This window comes from Chionomys nivalis, chromosome 25 (genome assembly GCF_950005125.1).
Source record: "Chionomys nivalis chromosome 25, mChiNiv1.1, whole genome shotgun sequence".
NCBI classification, from domain to species: domain Eukaryota; kingdom Metazoa; phylum Chordata; class Mammalia; order Rodentia; family Cricetidae; genus Chionomys; species Chionomys nivalis.
The window spans coordinates 24,251,098-24,271,081 of NC_080110.1; positions in this window are offsets into that span (position 1 = coordinate 24,251,098).

Genomic DNA, 19,984 nt, shown 5'->3' on the forward strand with positions numbered 1-19,984 from the left:
GTGTTGTATAATGTTAATATGACCCTGCGAGGGTGCTGAATTTTAAAAACTTTATTCTTTCAGAAGTATACAGATAGTTAGTAAAATCATCAAACCTTAGATTCAGCAAATTCCTTATAGAGCATCTCTTTCATTTTCTAGAAAAGCAGGTTAAAAGTCATAGGCCTGAACAACACTATTTCTTTTAAAAGTCTGGAACTGTTGAATAAACTGGTGCTTCATTTGTCTCTTATCTTTTTTAAGTTTAAGTTATTGACCTTAATACATTTTTAAAATTTTGATGAAGCACACATATATTAAAGGTTGGCTTATGCAAGACAACCAATGCCATTTCCAATAAATGGCAAACCAAACAAAATGATGTCTTTAAGAAACGTCTAGGGGCAGAAGCGTGCATAACTGCTTTTAATAGCATATGCCTTTTTCAGAAAATAGCCATGATAGTTTAGCTACCCACCATAGAACTGCACATAAAAGCAGAGAAGATGGTTTTCTAAACAAATATATTTCTCACTGTATCATCAGCATTAAACTAGGTACAGATTGTTTGTTTTTGCTCTGATGCAGCTTTCGGTGAACTCACCATTAACACATCTTTATTGAACTCAGTTTTAATAATAAACCCACTGAATCTTCAAAGTGTAATGTCAGAAGCAAGAAATGCTGCTTTAAGAAAATCATTTATAAGCCAATTATTTTTCTTGACTTTGTCAAATTTAAAAATATCGTGTGTTTTGACTAATGCAGCAATTAATTTGTTCAAATGGTAATCAAGCTACACAGCACGTGGGTGCCAGCTAATGTTTCTCTTTGCTGATCCTGACCAAATAAAGTTCTAGCCACATGAAAAGGGTGAGATAGTAGAATTCCCCACAGACTGCTCTCTATTCTGTTCTGCTGACTGGAAAGTCAGTAACTCTTGAATTATATAGGACATCAACACTGCACCCTCAAGACAAATGCACAGCATTTATAAGCTGAATTAGTTCGCTTATTTCATGTTTGCCTGTTAATATTACTAGGCTATATGTCTTTAGAAAGAACAACTTTAAAGTCATTTTAAATTAACAACGAACAGAAGATTCAGCATTTCTCATTTGTGGTGATATTAGGGAATGTGATACAGAGGGCTGACAACAGGGAAGTAAGTTGTAAGTCTATCCATGGGTTTCATTTTAAATATTGAGAGAAAACAAAACACCTGTCATGTAGATACTGGAGAAATAATATTTCAGCAGAAGGAACTATGTATGAAAATATAGCATATAAATTTACTTTATAATACTATAAAGCTTTACATAGTAAAATGTATAACATTAAGATTTTATAGTAGAGAAATACTTCAACACAGTTGTGAATATACTGAAAAATTCTTTAATTCTCAGATAATTTCAGTGCAGATGTTACAATTTCATTCACTGAAATACGTTTATTGACAACTTTTATTGTGTTAAATACTATATTGGGATAGAACATGCTAATTTTACAGACAAGAGATAAGCTAGTATAAAAATTTAGTTCTTAAGTTAATGGTGAAAGGAACATAATATTTTTAATAAATTTAATTCCATTTTAGATTGAAATATATTTACATTTTACAGAGTCATATTTAAAGGAGATATATATGGGACTTTCCCTTCAATTTCTTGTGATAATATTGACTTTTAATATTGGCAATTTTCAAATGTTGAATTCAGTGGTTTTTAGGAAAATTTTATTGTTAGTTATCTTAGACATCTTTTTTCTTTTAACAAAATTCACAATTCAGGTCTCCCTGCAGTCAGTGGAAGTACCAGTTCTAATTCCTGTCTTTAATTTTTTACTTCTGGAACACAATTAAGTGGGAATGGAAATCATATGTTACTCTTTGGAGTTTATTTCACTTAGTGAAATAGCCTCAGAGTTTACTTGTTACATGATCTGTCTACGACCCCTTCTTTTTAAGCATGAGTAAGACTGCTGTGTGTCTACACCACAATTTACTTAACTATAATCTATCCAGTGTCACAGTTAATTTCCACTTTCTAATGCTATAAAACAAGGTTCGTTTGAAACTGAGCTCAGCAAGCTAAATGTGTCTGCTGTTCCCTCCTGTTCACCAATGTGATGATGACCTTAGAATGACCGTCAGGAACTGCTTAGGTCCTGAGGATGAAGATGAAACCTTTGTGATTGACTGTCCTTTCAAAGAGTGGAAAGTGATGACATGCCCTTTGTCCTATATGAGAGCAGGGAAAGGATGCATTGCCTATGAACAGAAAGGTGGCTTCCCCAGACACTGCACCAACTGTTGTCTTGCTGTTTAACTTCCTAGCCTCAAGTCTGAAGGAAAAAAAATCCTCTTTATGAATTATCCAGTTTATGAAGCTGTATTACAGTAGAATGCGGACTAAAGAGACCAGTGAACACCTCCTAATTCTTCCCCCAAAATTCCACTAATTTGGTATCAAGTATTAAAAGATATGATTCCATCGGGTCCACTCTTACTCAAACAACCACACTAGGAAAAGATTACCTCTGTATTTCCAAATAAGATAATGCTCAAAAGGTCTTAGAATGAATTTTAGATTTAGCGTATTTCTTGTAAGAACAGTTTTTGCAAACTGACAACAAACACTTGTTTTTGAGAAGGATCAAAACTATGCAAGCTATTGGGAATTCAGGGACTCTGGGAAGTCAACTGGGGCATCTTGCATGGGGCTAAACTAAGCCCTCTGAATGTGGGAGACAGTTAAGTGTCTTGAGCTATTTAGGAGCAGGGTCCTGGGAGTGGGACCAGGACTTATCTTGGGGTACATGAACTGTCTTTTTGGAGTCCATTCCCTATGTCGGGATACTTTGCTTAGCCTTGATACTGGGGGAGGGGCTTAGTCCTGCCTTAACTTAGTATGCCAGACTTTGTTTACTACCCAAGGAAGGCCTAAATCCCTCTGAGCAGTGGCAGGTGGAGGAATGAGGGGCAAGAGAAAGGGAGGGAGGGGCAATTGCTGTAGGTATATAAAATAATAGAAAAACAAAAACAAAACAAAACAAAACAACAACAACAAAAAACCTGTGTGACTACTTGGGTTTTAAAGTCAAAATACAGTCTTTTAAGGTTTTAAAATGATCCCTTCACAAAATAAGACTTTTTTATGTTGTTAAAAAAGTAGTTATTTGGGAAAGATTACATTCTTCTATCCTAGCCTGTCATTAGCTGTCAAGATCTTTAAAGATCTGTGTTTTTCTTCACATCAACACCTGCAAGTCATACATATAGCTCACTGCCTCTCCAGGTATGGCTTGCAGCTTAAATGGATGATGCTGTCTGTCAAGGAGCTCTACTGCTGCTGCACAGACTTGAACATGATGTATTCTATATTTTCTACATATCTCCACAGATCATCAAGAAGAAGAAACCTTTTTGGACAGTCAGGTTTACTTTTCTCCAGTTTCAGCATCCACCATGTCCATTGCATTGCTTCATCAGAGAAAAGATGCCATCTTAATATTAACTCCAAGCAGTGGAAAATTCTAGAAATATGGAGGAAGAGTTGATAACCACATCGTGGAAAAACTTTGATACACACCTGGACTTGTTCTGGGAGACACACATGCACTGTGGAGAATGTCCAAAACAGTGCTCTGGTCTACGGCTATCTTGTGAGTGTTAATCTTAAAGGACTTCAGGGTAGATCTCCATTTGGTGGTCTTATAGTGTCTCTTGTTCTGAAAATTAGGAACCAGAAGGAATCGATATATTACTGTGGAAACAAACGATCAAGACTATCTGCAGAGATGAGTCAAATCTAGTGAAGCAGAGAGACCTATGAGCCTCTGAAGCCTTGGTGGGGAACATGTGCTCATTAAAACCATAGGGCAATAGTGCAGAGCTGAGGTTCAATACACACCTCTTTTGGGCAAGTTGGTTTACATTGCATTTACAGAGATCCCATAGAGGATGGCATCATAATTGGTAATGTGTGTCCCTGCATATCTGTATTTTTTGCCACGGCATAAAATATCTTTATCTTCAAATTGATGCCAAAATAATCATGCTTGAGAATAAGAATAAATTAACTGTAGACAACTAAGTCAGCAGTGTAAATAAGTCTAAATGAATATTACACTAAGAGGAAGAAGAAAGCCTCTATCATGAGTGTACAGAAAAACATGTATTCATGCGATGCATAAAGAGACGAAGGAGAAGATTACATTGTGTGTAACACAGTAACCCTCAAAACCAAATACTAATAAAAAAAGAAAAGAACAAAAGCCAGTCTAATCAACAGCAAGAAATGATCAACAAGGAATTAGGAAATATTGATAATTAATAAACTTAAATATGAATGACCTAAACTCATTATTAAATAGATGCAACTAATTTAATATGTTAACAAATAATATTCAACTACACATTGAAGAAACTCCTTCATTAACAAGACATCCATAGGCCGAATCAAAGGATAGGAATAGATCTGTCAGGAAAATGGAAGTTGGTCCCTAAGACGGCATAGTGGGAAAAGACATTCACTGTGAAAATCTGAAAACCTGAGATTATCACTAGAACACACATGAAGGTAAAAGGAGAGAACCAATGCAATAAAGTTGTCCTCTGACCTCCATATGTTTTTACGGCACACACATTCACATGCACACACACACACATACATATACACACACACATGAACACACACACAAACACACATACATACGCACACACACTAATAGTTAATTAAAATCATACTTTAACAGAAATGGAGGATAGGCTGCCATGGTTACTCTCAGTTCTGATTAGGGAGACCTCCAGTTGAAACTACTCTGAAGAGTTAGGAAGGCTTTTACATGCAAATAATGGAGAATGCTTAATTTAAAAGACCTCGCAATTGTAAAACAATATATTGCATCAAATATCAAGGTTCTCAGTTTAATAAGACAAACACAAATAAAAAAGCTGAAATTACCTGATACAAAATTAGCAAGTTTCTTCTCATTTTTATATATTTTATGCCATCTAAAATTCAACAAAGCAACTTCAGAGATGGATTCTATCATGTTCCAAGTGGACTAAGCTGATATATACAAAATATTACACCCAAAGGATATAAAACACACATTTAGCAGTCTATAAAATCTTATCTAAAACATGCAAAATTATAGGCCACCAATAAAATTTAAAACATTTCTTGCTCCTGATCTTAAAGGAAACATTTTAGTCTTCCAATTGTAGATGATATACGTGAATAATTTTATATACTCCCTTCATTATATTGAATTAAATTGCTTTATATTTAGCTTTTGTGTTTTTTCATAAAGAGATGTTGAAATTTTAAAAGTTTTTCCTTTATCAATAGAAATCATCATGGGGTTTATGCTTCATTCTATTTACATTGTATTATTTTGGTGGACAGATATTTCATATGTGGAAATGTAGAAGCAAACCCCACTGGGTCAAGGCACAATAATTTTATATTATTTTTAAACTAAAATATAATTATATTATTCCCTCTCCTATTTTCTCTATCCAATATCTCCTCTTTTAATGTATATTTGCTGTTGACTTTCAAAATTATGGTCTCTTTTTTAATTGAAATCACTACATATCTATTTACATATATACACATATATGCATAGTAATATATATATAATAAAATGGAAGGATATATATATATATAGTTCTAATTTATACATCCATTTTACCATTTCCATTTATGACCAGTTGGAATATAATGTCAGGATTGATCATTTCATATTGGGTAACTAATTAGGGTATGCACCCCTGGAAAAGATTACTAATGTCTGTCATTCTGTAGTAAAACTCCTTAGCTGTTAGCATATCTATTGATGAGTATTGTACTTCACCGAGCCTTATTTGGGTAACAGTATTGTTAACGTATCTATCATGAGTGAAGCTTCCCTGTCATCTCCAGGAGACATAATCTCAGAGTAGAATTCCTGGGTTTCTGGCTCTTAAAATATTTTCTTTGGCACAGAAGTTGTGTTTTAAATGTAACAACTGAGACTGAGAATCCACAATCACATTTTAAGTGAATTTTGATAAGCTGTTGTCCACTGTAGTGGTATCTATCTGCGGCAAGAAGGTTTTTTGGGTGAGTGGTGAGAGCTACATTTATCTGTGGATAAAGGAATAAATATTTACAATGTGGGCTATCCTTTGTTGAGATACTCTTGAGTCTTGATCAGTCATCTTTCTAGTTATAGTACTCATCTTCTCTGTTTCTCTGTTTTTTATTCATAGCAAGTTCTTGTTTCTAGAAATTTGCATATTTGTCCTACATTTTCTATTTTTACTACACAATTACCCATAGTATTCACTTATATATTATATATGGAGTTGATAATATTTCACTTTCATTTATGGATTTTAGAAAGTTGTTTTTCCTTTCTTAATCATTGTACTATAGACTGGTCTGTTTTATTGATCTTCTCTAACCACCAACTTTTGGTCTCATTGATTTTTTTTAATTGGTGTATATTCATTATATACAGCTTTAATGGTTAGTTGTAATTGTCAACAATCTATAATCACCCGGGTTGTGAGGAATTGTCAATATCAAAATGGCTTGTGGGCATATTTGTGTACGATTGTCTTGAATGCCTTAATGGGGAAAGACTTAGCCTATACATCGGCAGCATCATTGGAGATTTTTTACCATGAATTTTCTGAGTGGTGGAAGCTGAGCAACAAATATGCAGGCATTTATTTCTCCTTAATTTCTCCCTTGGTTATGGTGTGACTTACCTGCTTCAAAGTCCTGCCTTACTTCCACATAATGACAGATCATAACCTAGAATTGAGTGCTAATATAAATCCATTCTCTATTAAGTTGCTTTTGTCAAGGTATTTTATCACAGCAACACAAATAAAACTAAGAGTGATGATATTTACCAAGGTATTGCCATGAAAGCATATTATGTACCTTGATCATATTCATTACATAAGCACTTGTCGCTCTTTGTTGTCCCCATTTATTTTTCCTAGACAGACTTGCTTCTACTATTGTGTTTACGTTTCAGTAGAAAAATCTAGAACTACACATGAGAGAACTAGTTCTCTGTGGATTTGTGTGTAAAATAGACTTGTGGTGTCCAGAAGACAGCATTTTACAATTTTCACTAAAGCAAATATGCTTCAATCACTATGTTTACTCATAATCAACAACAATCCCTGATAAACTCGATAATCCTCAAATAAATGGGGGAGGAAAAGTGCGGGAGTGAAAATTGGGTTAGCAAATGTGTCTGTAGTAAGGAAGATTTTATAAAGCTTAGAATTAGCAGGCACAAGTGTCATATTTAAGGTACTGATGGCAATCTGGCTAGCACATACAATTTAGGAAAACAACATATGGAATCATATAATATTTAATTCATCTAGCTAAACTGAATAATACAGAAAGCTCTGTTGAGTTTCAGCAAAAGAAAATACAGTTTAGATTTCCAATCAGTTCAACCCAATACATTCATTTATTACTGCCAGAAGGAAGAACAGAGTGCATCACATGTAAACATATACATCAGTTTCTGTGAGTAAAACTGTCAGTCAATATGTTTCAATAAATTGTAGGTCAGTATATTAAAACAGTTGTCACAAAATGAACTGCCATACCACTTAACTCCTAGTTATGTTTAAAATTATTAAAATAATATAGGAGGGCTACTTATTTTTTGGAGTTGATTTTGTGTCTTGTTATATTACTGAAATAGTTTATCAGCTGGAGAAGTTCCCTCATAGAATTTTTGGGTTCACTTATATATGCTATCATATCATCTGTGACTGGTGAAAGTTTGACTTCTTTCTTTCCAATCTGTATACCCCATTGATCTTCTTTAGTTTTCTTATTTCTCTAGGTCGAAATTCAAGTACTATGTTGAATAAATATGGAGAGAATAACGAGCCTTGTATTGTTCCTGATTTTAGCAGAATCACCTTGAGTTTCTCTTCATTTAATTTGATGTTGACTGTTGGGTTGCTATATATTGCTTTTAATATATTTAGATATGTTCCTTGCATCCCCGAAAACAGTTTGTTATTGGCATAAAAACAGGTATATCAATGGAACTGAAACGAAGACCCAGATATTAATCCACACACCTCTGAACACCTGATTTTTGATGAAGAAACTAAAATTATACAGTGGAAAAAAGAAAACATATTCAACAAGTGGTGCGGACATAACTGGATATCATTATTATTATTATTACTAATATTATTAAAATAAAATGCAGATATTTCAGTATTCCTATAAAAACTAGAGATTGAATCTTAATAGGAATTTTTATATTTTTGTATAAAAATGTTGATATCTTTTAATGTGAGTATCCCAAGCCACAAGATTCCTAGTTTCTTTATAATGTTAATTCATTAATAGATAATATAAAGCAAAAGTTTCTCAGTATAAACTTGAAGCATAATATTCAAAATAGCCAATCAACAAGATTTCTATTAAAGAGAAAGATGATTCCATGAGAACTCAAAGAGATTGTTAGCTGCCTCATGTTTCTAAGATTGTTTCAAACATACACAATCTCATTAGTTATTAGTTATTATTAGTGCTGACTCTTTTTTTAAATAAGAACTGGCTTTATGTTCAATTACTTGCAGTATAAATTAGAATTTTTGTCAATGAAAAATTACTTAGCGTAAAAGAGAGTTTTTGAGCATTGTACTTCAAATGTATCCTCAAAGTGGATATTCTAGAGACAGCATCGAAGTCATCAGACAAAGTTGAGATCATTTCTTGTTTTCTAAGTAAAGCAGGATACAAACTGAGGCACGCACACAGTTCCAGCTCTGGGAAGACAGAGGCAAAGAGAATGTTGTGAGCTGAGAGAAGCTTACTTTATATAAAGAGTACCAGGCCAACAAGCATTATATTATGAAACTTTGTCTTAAGATAAAATGAATATTGAAGCATATTTATACATATTTGCTTATATATCTAATCTAACCCTCAAACAGAACAGCTTTTGTTTTCTCCAAACATTGAATATATAGTCAACCAAGCACAAAATATTAGCCTCTCTACAATATAGAAAAACCCCAAATAGTGTTCTCAGGTTCAGAGTCATTACCCATCAACATTGCTCAGAGTTCTGTGTGTTATGGGCCACAGAAGACTGTCATAGAAAAGGTCACAAATTTAGAGAGAAGAAATTGAAAGAAAGTAACTGCCACACAGAAAACTCAGGTCCAAATGGATCAAAGACCTCAACATAAAGCCAGCCACACTGAGCCTTACAGAAGAGAAAGTGGGAAGTACACTTGAACACATTGGCACAGGAGACCACTTCCTAAATATAACCCCAGCAACACATACACTGAGAAAAACAGTTAATAAACGGGACCTATTGAAACTGAATAGCTTCTGTAAAGCAAAGAACACAGTCAACAAGACCAAATGACAGGCTACAAAATGGAAAAAGATCTTCATTAACCCCACATCAGACAGAGGTCTGATCTCCAAAATATGCAAAGAACTCAAGAAATTTGTCATCAAAAGAACACATAATTCAATAAAAAAGTGGAGTACAGACCTAAACAGAGAACACTTAACAGAGGAATCTAAAATGGCTGAAAGACACTTAAAGAAATGTTCAACATCCTCCGTCATCAGAGAAATGCAAATCAAAACAACTCTGAGATTCCATCTTACACCAGTAAGAATGGCCAAGATCAAAAACACTGATGACAACTTATGCTGGGTAAAGGGAATACTCCTGCATTGCTGGTGGGAATGCAAGCTGGTACAGCCCCTTGGGATGTCAGCATGGCAATTTCCCAGAAAAAATTAACGACATCTTGAATTTTGCAGGCAAATAGATAGAGCTAGAAAACATTTTGAGTGAAGTAACCCAGATATAGAAAGGCAATTATTACATGTACTCACTCATAAGTGTTTTTTAACATAAAGCAAGGAAAACCAACCCACAAATCACAATCCCAGAGAACCTAGACAACAATCACAACCCAAAGAGAGACTTGCATAGATCTAATCTACATGGGAAGTAGAAAAAGACAAGATCTTCTGAGTAAATTGGGAGAATGGGTACCTTGGGGAAGGGTTGAAGGGGAGGGGAGAGACAGGGAGGGGAGCAGAGAAAAATGTAGAGCTCAATAAAATAAAATAAAAGTAATAAAAAATAAAAAGAAAGTAACTGAACCATATGTTGTTTTAAGATTTTATTTACCAATCTTATATGTCAGAATCTAACCCAAAGTAATATACAACACAGTATCCAAAATAGAGCAAAATAGACATAAATTAAAGCATGTCCCTGTGATGTGTTAAAGTGCAAGGTGTATTATATCATCCAACCCTCATCAAGAGTGACTTAATCAAGAAAGACATACCCACAGAATCAAGTATTTACAGCACAACAAGACTGAGAATGGTACAGTATGACTAAGAAGTATCAAAATTTAATATTACATCAAAATTTTAGAGTAATTAACATAAAATGCTGTTATTTATCTAGCACTATAGGAGTAGTATAAACATAGGTAAGTTTTTATATATCACATCTAAAAAATAATTGGTTGGCATTTAAACTAACAAAAATGCTTGTCTATAGTATGCCAAAAAAATAAATAGCATTTATAGCACAAAACAGAAGGTAAAAACCTCTGAAAACAACTGATTCATAGTTTTGGTTTTGGAAACATGCAGATCATTTCTATAAATACTGTTTTATTAATAAACTATCCCTATAAATGAAACAAGTGAAACGATAGATAGATAGATAGATAGATAGATAGATAGATAGATAGATAGATAGATAGATAGATAACAGATCTCCATATTTTGGTGCTCAGAACTTCAATATATACTTTACCTGTTAAAGGGGATTCTGCAGCTCTCACACTGGTAATCCAATGGTAGAAAGAGAAGATATCCTGGATTATCACTGTTCATCCAATACTAATCATGAGTTATTAAAATTGAAGTGCCGAGTATAAAAACAGAAGGGAGGAAGAAGAGCTAAGGGTGCCATCTGATAAGCATCATATAGGCATTGCAATTATGAACTCAGTGCAATTGTACTTGGCTTCCGTAATAAAGGAGGAGACTGAGCCTGTCAACAGACAACACAGATGTCACAGGGGCAAGAGGCCCTGCAAGTCCTGAATACTGAAATAAAAATATAAATCAATACATGAACAAAGAAAAGAGACCTGTGGAGAGGAGAACTGGTTGATCAAGATAGAAGGGAGTTAGGAATGGGTAAGGGCAAGAGTATGCAGAACACATCATATGCATGCATGAAAATATCAAAAATTTCTTCCTAAGCCCATAATGACTCCCTCTGTCATGATGTCTCTTTCATTGCTCTCTCAGTCCCTCTCACAACTCAACCATCCTGTTCCTTCATGGTTTCATATCCCATTCCTTCTCCTCCAGTTTACCCAGTTTACCCAGGAGATCTTACCTATTTCCCCTTCCTAGGGCAATCCATGCATGTACCTTTTAAGGTCATCTTTGTTACCTACCTTTTTCTGAACCTGTGGATTGTAGCCTGGCTATCCTCTGCTTTAAATCTAGTATCTATTAGGAGTGAGGACATACCTTTCTGGGTCTGGTTATCTCACTCAGGATGATTTTTTCTAGGGAAGTCTAGCAATAGTGGAGAGGTTTGCTTGATTCAGCCTTTTCCTGTGATCAGATTGTTGATTTCCTAATTGTCATCATAGAACCTACATACAGTAACTGAAGGAAGCAGATGCAGAGATCCACAGCCAAGTTCTGAGCAAAGCTCCTGGAGTCCCGTCGAAGAGAGGGAGGAGGGATTATATGAACAAGCTGAAGGGGGCAAGATCATAGTAGGGAAACCCACAGAGACAGCTGACCCAAGGCAGTGGGAGCTCATGGACTGTAGACTGACAGCTAGGGAAGAGTCATAGCACAGACCTAGGCCCTCTTCATGTGGGTGACAGTTTTGTGACTTGATTTATTTTTTTTCTTGGACCCTTGGCAGTAAGACTAGGATATCCATGATGCATGAACTGGGTTTTTGGAGCCAATTCCCTGTGGTGGGATACCTTGCTCAGCCTTCATGCAGTGAAGAGGGACATGGTATTGCCACAACTTCATATGCCAGGCTTAGTTGACTCCCCATGGGAGGACTTACCATCTCTTAGGGGTGGATAGGAGTTGGTTGGGGGGGAGGTGGAAAGAGAATAAGAAGGGATGGGAGGGAAGGGGAACTGCAGTTGGTATGTAAAATGACTAACAAAGAAAGTGTCAAAGAATAAATTTAATAATAAAGAAGAAATTAAAATCATGGTTTTTAGTCATCTGAACAAAAACATATTTTCAAAAAGCTTTGAAACATGTGTTCGTTTTCCCTCATCATTGGTGTTTTAACTCCTGAGGAAAAGATAACGCTATTGGATGACCCTCTTGTGTTGTAGAGAACTTTATTCCTTAGTCAGTGTTAAGAGCTCTTGTGTAAAACATACTTTCTGATACAAACATAAACTCAAAAAATTACCCTATCCTACGGAGCTGAAAAAAAAAAAACTGACACATTTCTTTCAGCTGTGTTCAGGGAGCATGGTGAGAAGGGTCAAAATGAAATTACATTGCTGTCTTCCAATATGAAGGAAAGAGAACATTAGCCAAGCAAAGTAGTTGGCATCTATAAGATGAAGAGAAAATGAAATGAATCCTCCTCCCAAAGAATTGAATTCAGCTTGGCCATTTTAAGCCTTGTGATGAACTTGGCTTCCCCCAAGAAATCTGTCGAATTTTAATCTACTTTTGTAGTTGGAGAACAATCAAAAATCTATATAATAATTTTCAGGGCCTCTACTGTAGTTATTTGGTTTAATACCCTTATGCGAAGAATGCTGAGAATCAGCAGACAGTAAAATGATTCTCAGAAACATTAGAGCATCTTTCTAATATGGGTTTAAAAAGAGTGCAATTGTGATGAAAATCGGAGAGGTGTATTGCAAGACAGTTGACAAGCAGCTGAGATTGCTGCAATTGAAACAACCTAAATTAGAAGTATGCTTATGGACCTAGAAACTCATTTTTTTTCATCTTTAGTTGACAGATAACAATTACATGCAGTTATATGGCACATCATAGTATTTTGGTATGTTTATAATATGTAGCAATTAAATCAAACCAATAAATAAATAAATATGTGAACAATCATACTTAGTATCTTTGGTGAAGTTATCTACCACTTTTTGTTTTAGCTATTTGAAATATTTTAATGATTATTATTTATTACCATTCTGTGTAAGAATTCTCTAAAGCTTATTTTGTCTATCTAGCTAAAAGTGTGTATATTGTATATGATCAGAAATTCTTTTCGTACTGTTAGTGATAACCATTATTTTTGATTCATTCGTCTCTGGCTTTTATTTATTCTATTCATACTATAAGTGAGATCATGGAGTCACTATCTCTGTACTTTGCTCCTTCCTCTTTTAAGGTGTTTATTAATTGTAATTATATGTCCATGTGTGTATATACATACACATATGTACAGATAGCTATGAATGCCAGAGGTGTCAAATGTCCTCAGAGCTGAAATTACCGGGAGTTGTGAGCCTCTGATCTAGGTGCTGGGAATAAACTCAGATCTTCTGGGCATTAAACAAGAGTATAACGCTGAGTTAGTACTTCAGCCTTATACTTTGTTTCTATACTCATCAAAATATCCTCCAGATTCCACTAATATTATCAGAAATGACAGAGCTTTTTTTCTTCTTAAGACTAGGATTTTATTATGTATGTAATTCCATATTTTTGTAGCCTTTGGGATTAGTGCTCCAATGACTATTACACAGACAGGTATGTCTTTACATTACATTTCTAATGTAACTCTATTTTTTAGTTTACTGAGTAACTTGTATACTATTTTCCACAGTAAATATTTATATTCCTACCAACAACAGACAAGAGCATTTTCTCAAATTCCTCAAATGTTATTTATCCTCTATCTTTTAAATAACACAACCTAGGTCTGGGTCTTAACTAGGTTTTTACAACCTCCTAGTTAAATCACAAGGCTACCTTAAAGTTAAAATTGTCTACGAATCAGTTCAGCATACTTGTTTTTGGAGATACAAACAAGGAGCATCTGTTCTTCCATACTGTTGACATCATTCCCCAAAGTGACTATTTCAACTGTGGAAATTTAGTTCTGTTCACCGAACACTTTTCAGAGCAGTGAGTGAGTCCCCACTTCTGCAACCACTATTGTCTCTTAAAAGAAAAGAGTGTCTTTCTTGAAAAAGACCGGTCTGAGATATGGGGCAAATGTAAAAGATTTTTCAAACTAACAAGCTAGGAAGTCACTGAAGATGATCAAAGTACTCAGGAATCACTTGACCAAGCCGCACTCATCAAAATTCAGGAAACTGAAACATTGTTAAGGATTGAGCACATCAAGTACTTCCTAATTTAATAAAGATATGAAAAATAATAAACAAACCCAAAACCTTAATTGGTCACCTTATCAAACCTGGTAGAAAAAGTAATTAGTTATGTTTTAAAAGGTAAACAAAGGAAAACAATGTACTATTATTCTTGGCTGTAAAACCTACCTAACCAACCAAAACATGAATAAAAATGCGTATTATAGAAACATTCTAGAGAATAAAAAAAAACCTGTTGGTACATCCTAGTTATTACTAAAGTCATATGGGATTAATTCTACTTGACATTAAAAATTAATACAACGATCAATGTAAAAGAGAGACAAATTTATCATAATAATAGAAATATGGTCATAGTCTGAAAGACCTTTCAAGAAAATATGAGAACCAGTATCAAAAGCCAAAGCTTCTAATAGTGATCCCAAATCTAATGCCAAATAGATGAGAGGTTCAGAGGAGAGGAATTTTATATGATGCCAATTACCCCCAGTGAAGGAATATAGATGCTCAGGAAAACTTTAGGGAATACATAATTTATAAGAACTAAAAGAAAAGAAGCTTAAAGTCTGGTCTTTCAACAAGTTGGCATGTATATGATTCAAATCCTCTGAAGATGAAAGACAGAGAGAAAATTTAAGAAGATGCAAATAAAGTTAAACATTCATTAGCTGTCTGAAGACATCTCAAACTAACTGCTCACTCACTGTATGTGTGTGAGAACTTTGTGATGAATGTTTTAAAGCCAAATCATTACAAAAACAAAATTGATGTAGGCAAACTTATATAAAGTGTAGTACTTTCCTCCAAATTTTCTTAGGGTGAAACAGTGACACTGAAGCTAATGTGTGTCTGTGCAGGAATGATGTGCACAGCAAGTAGGGTTGGATAAAGAAATAGCATCAACCACATTGGTCACTATCATTGAAAAGTGTGTGAAAAATAAAAAGAAATTCACTATACTTGCTATTTTTACAATGAATATTTCTATAATAGAAGGTTAGGAAGAGAAGGAGAAAATTTCTGTAGGGGTGGCTAAAAGCTGCCTCTAGAAATTATTCTATAATCTTCTGTTGCAAGTTCTCTTTTTATAGTCTACAAGATCAGAAGTAAAATATTCTGGAAAATGAGGCTTTCATGAAAATAAATGTTTGTAAAAGAGCCTTCACTTTATTATTTTCAATGACCATATTTATATTTTCTATCATTAATACATTTCTTTGTAATAACTATGTTATCTACAATCTATCTGTCTGACTCTTATTTCCCAGTGTCCCCAAATACCAAATTCTTTTCACTTACTAGAATTATAAGGTTTTTATTTTGTTGTGACTTATTCATAACATTAAAATATAAATAATCACAATCTTTGCATTAAGAATGAAGAGTATGACCAGCCCATCCTTTCTAACACAAAATGAGCTTTCTCAGAAGCATCTTCCAGAGGTCTTCTAGGCAACCCCAGGGATCCACTATTCAGAAATGCCCTAAGGTTTGTAGAGTACAATTGTAAGACACACTGGCTAAAATTATTGCGCATCTTCTGTCTAAGCCTGCCACTGGTGTGACAATTTCATTCTTTAGGAAAAGGATATTTTTTAGGAGATATTTTTCCTTTTCTTCTCTCAGCAATTGTTACAAACATAATAACATTCTCTGGGCACTAAGAAACAACAGTTTTAAGAAGAATTCAACAAGTATGTGTGACAGAAAAACAGGAGCATCCTCAGAATCCCAAAGAGCCATCAAGAGAAAAAGGAGCTGAAACACAGGTCACACCCAAGAGGACTGGGCAAGTGGAATACCACTTCCTTACAAAGGTGAGCAGCTGGAACTCCCTGCAGAGCCTGGTGTCTCTGGGCTACTTTCTCACGCTCAGACTATCCTACCAAAGTCTAGGCTAATCATGTCACAGTGTTCCTTGGGAATATCCGATTTTCCTACCTTCTTTTCTTTTTAAGTTCTCTTATGTTTTTAACGTATGGGAAGTAGCATATTATTTTCTTTTTTAAATAGTTTTAGTTGAGATAATATTATATCATTTTCTCCATTCTTCCCCCTCTGACTCCTGTAGTGTACCCTTCTACCAACCCCATGCATTTACTCCCTATCAAGTTAATAGCCTCCTTTTCTATTAATGTGTGAGTATAAATGTATCATAAATACAATTTGCCAAGTCCATTTTTGTTGCTCTTATATGAATAGTTTCAGGGCTGACCATCCCATAATAGGCAACCATAAGAGGCTTAACCCTGGTAGAGCTAACTCTCCTCCTCCTAGCAATCATTTTTTTCCCATAATTCTTTGTCTCTGAGTGAGATACCACAAACTTATTTCTCCTTCACATTAATATATCCACAAATAAAGATGTTGTTCTGATCTTGTTTGTGTAGCAATTACTAGAAAAGATTGTCTCACGGCAAACATATTAATATTCTGGTTCTCATAATCTTTCCGCCCCATCTTCCATTTGTTCACGAGTGATAGATGCAAAAGCTATGGTGCAGATACATCCATTGTGGATGGACACCACATGGTCCTTTAATTTCTGTGTCCACTTATGTTTTTCTTTGATTGTCTTCATTTAGTATAAAGACCTCTTAAAGGAGGAGTAATAGCTATATTTACCTGTGTATATAAAGATAAAATTTAGATATTTAAGGAATTATTCTCTTCTAACAAAGTAGTGGTAGTAGATTGTTTCCTAAGATCTATGACCTCATTACCTCTGGGAAGCTGATGAGGTTTTTATTACCAGATACAATTTCTCTCCTGTTCAGTCGGCCTTATGTTAAATTAGACAGCTACTTGTTATCATCCATATGTGAGTGGCACTAATGCAACTTTACATGTAACTTGCCATGCTGGTTCTTGTTCATAAGTATTGTAGCTCAATAAGGGCATTTGATCAATGCCCACCCTCAGATGCTTGCACAGTATTTTCTGATATCATGGTGGTTAGATCATAGGAAAGGGCTTTTAGGTCAGATCCAGGTCAACCCAAGTATGCAGACTAGGTGTATAGTGTCTTTAACAATCGGAACCCACTCTCAGTCCCTGAGGAAGCAACCTAGTGATATACAGACAATCTAGGTAGTTTGGTGATTGACTTGAACAACCATGAACACCTACTCAAAAGGAGGCTTCTTGCATTGTCTGAAGACTTTATCTCTTGGTGCCGATGCAGGATTTCCCCTAGAATTTCCATTTTTATATCTCCAGGCTTATTCTTTGTTCTACTGTAGCCTGCTTCCAGGGTTCCCTCATTCCAATCTACCCCCTACTCCATTCCCTGAGGAACTGGGCTCTAAGTACAGACACTATTCCCCTAACTTTTTCTTTAGTTCCTTTGTGAGCGTCTCTTCCAAGTCCATCTCCATTCATTTCTCCCCCACAGAAGTACTCTCTACAAAGAATTCCCCAGCCAAGAGAGAGACAGCAACAGCACCAACCCCAACAGAAAAAGAAAAAATGTCAGCACCAAGCACCATCACTCTAGAGTCCATCAGAGAAACAAAAACATTAGCAGCCAAAAGAATACACCTCAGATAGAAGCCAGTAACACTATTTCAGAATGCCCTGACTAATACATATATGAAGTACAGGACAAGGACTTCAAATTGCAATTATGAATACATTCAAAGAGTTTATGAGTAAATCCCTTAATGAAGACCATAAAATCACAAATAGTAGAAAAAGTAATGAAAACAAGTTGAGACAGAAAAGCTGAATTTCAAAGAGAAATAGCATCACTAAAAAAAATTCAAACAGAACTAAAACTGAAAATGAAAATTTTAGAATGTCACACAAAAAACCTTCAGAAGTAAGCCTCATCAACAGATTGCCAGAAACAGAAGAGAAAATCACAGATGATGAATAGAAGATAGAATAAACTTATACCTCAGTCAAAGAAAATGTTAAATCAAAATAATGTAAGCACAAAATATCCAGGAAACCTTTGACACTATGAAAAGATTAAATCTCTGAAAAATGGGAATAGAGGAAGTAGAAAAAAGGTTAAAGGTGTGGAAATATTTGTAAACAAAGTCATAGAAAAAAGTGCCTTACCTAAAGAAGTGTACAAAAAACATACACAATTACTAAATGTGCAGGACCAGCAAAGAAATTATCCACGACACATATTAATCAAAACACTAAGTGTACAGGATGAAGAAAGAATATTAAAGTATTCTTTTATTCAAATAAAAGGGAAATAGATCAACTAACATATAAAAACAGGCCCATTAAAATAATACCTGATTTCACAATGGGAATTCTGAAAGCCAGAAGGGCCTGGAGAGATGTTGGTCAAACTTTGAGAGACTACAGATGCCTGTTGAGTTTATTATATCAGCAAAACTATTAGTCATCATATACTGAGAATGAAAAATATTCCACAATAAGACCAAATTAAAACACCATCTATAGGGACTGGAGAGATGGCTCAGTGGTCAAGAGCACTGACTGCTCTTCCAGAGGACCTGGGTTCAATTCCCAGCACCCACATGGCAGCTCACAACTGTCTGAAAATTCAGTTCCAGGGGATCTGACACCCTCACACCAATTCACATAAAATAATAAAAAGTTAAATAAACCATAAAAAATAATTTTAAAAAAAAAAACATCTATACCCCAATCCAGCTCTATAGAAAGAACTAAAAGGGAAACTTCAGTCTGAAGATGTTAATCACACCCAAGAAAATAATCGAATAGTCCTAGACCAGTAAATCAAAAGAGGGGTGGAGGAATCCACACCATAACAACAAAATAACAAGGATCAATGAACACTTTTTATTAATAACTCTCAAGAGTAATGGTCTCAATTCCCCAATATGATGACACAGATTATCACATTAGATTAGAAAAAAGATCCATATTTCGGTTGCATTCAAGAACAACTCACTATCAAGAACAGATAAAACCTCAGAGAAGACAGATGCAAATGGGACTTCTAAACAAAAGGATCCTCGAAACATACAAGTACAGCCATTTTTAATATCTGACAAAATGTACTACAGACCAAAACTCAGCAGAAGAGATAAATAAGGTCAACATATTTTTATGAAAGAAAAATTCCCTAAGAGGACATTGCAATTCTAAACATTTACGTACCAAACACAGGGGCACCCAGGTTTATAAAAGAAACAGTACCACATCTAAAATCGCGTGTTGATCCTCACATGTTGATGGTGTGTGATTTAATACCCCAATCTTGCTAATGGACAGGGGATTTTTATAAAAAAACAAGAAGCAGAAAGAAAGTTTCTAGAACCAATAATGACTTACTTTTGTCAAATTATTGGCTGAATGGGCTCATAGAAATCCTCAATCATGGTCTATTGACCAAAGCTACTGTCTTCTCTCCACAAAGGAATGGCGAGACCCTGCTGTTGAAATGACACCAACGTATATGATCAAACTAGAGAAACCAAGCTGTGTCTAACTACTGACTAGCATCCATGTTACATGAGGTTACTCTGCAAGCTCCTTGATGGAGGAAAGATAATCGTCAGTATCACCCAGCTACCATCCCTGCGACCTGCCTGCAAAATATACTGGTGTAATAGTTGCAGAAACATTGTGGGAACAGCC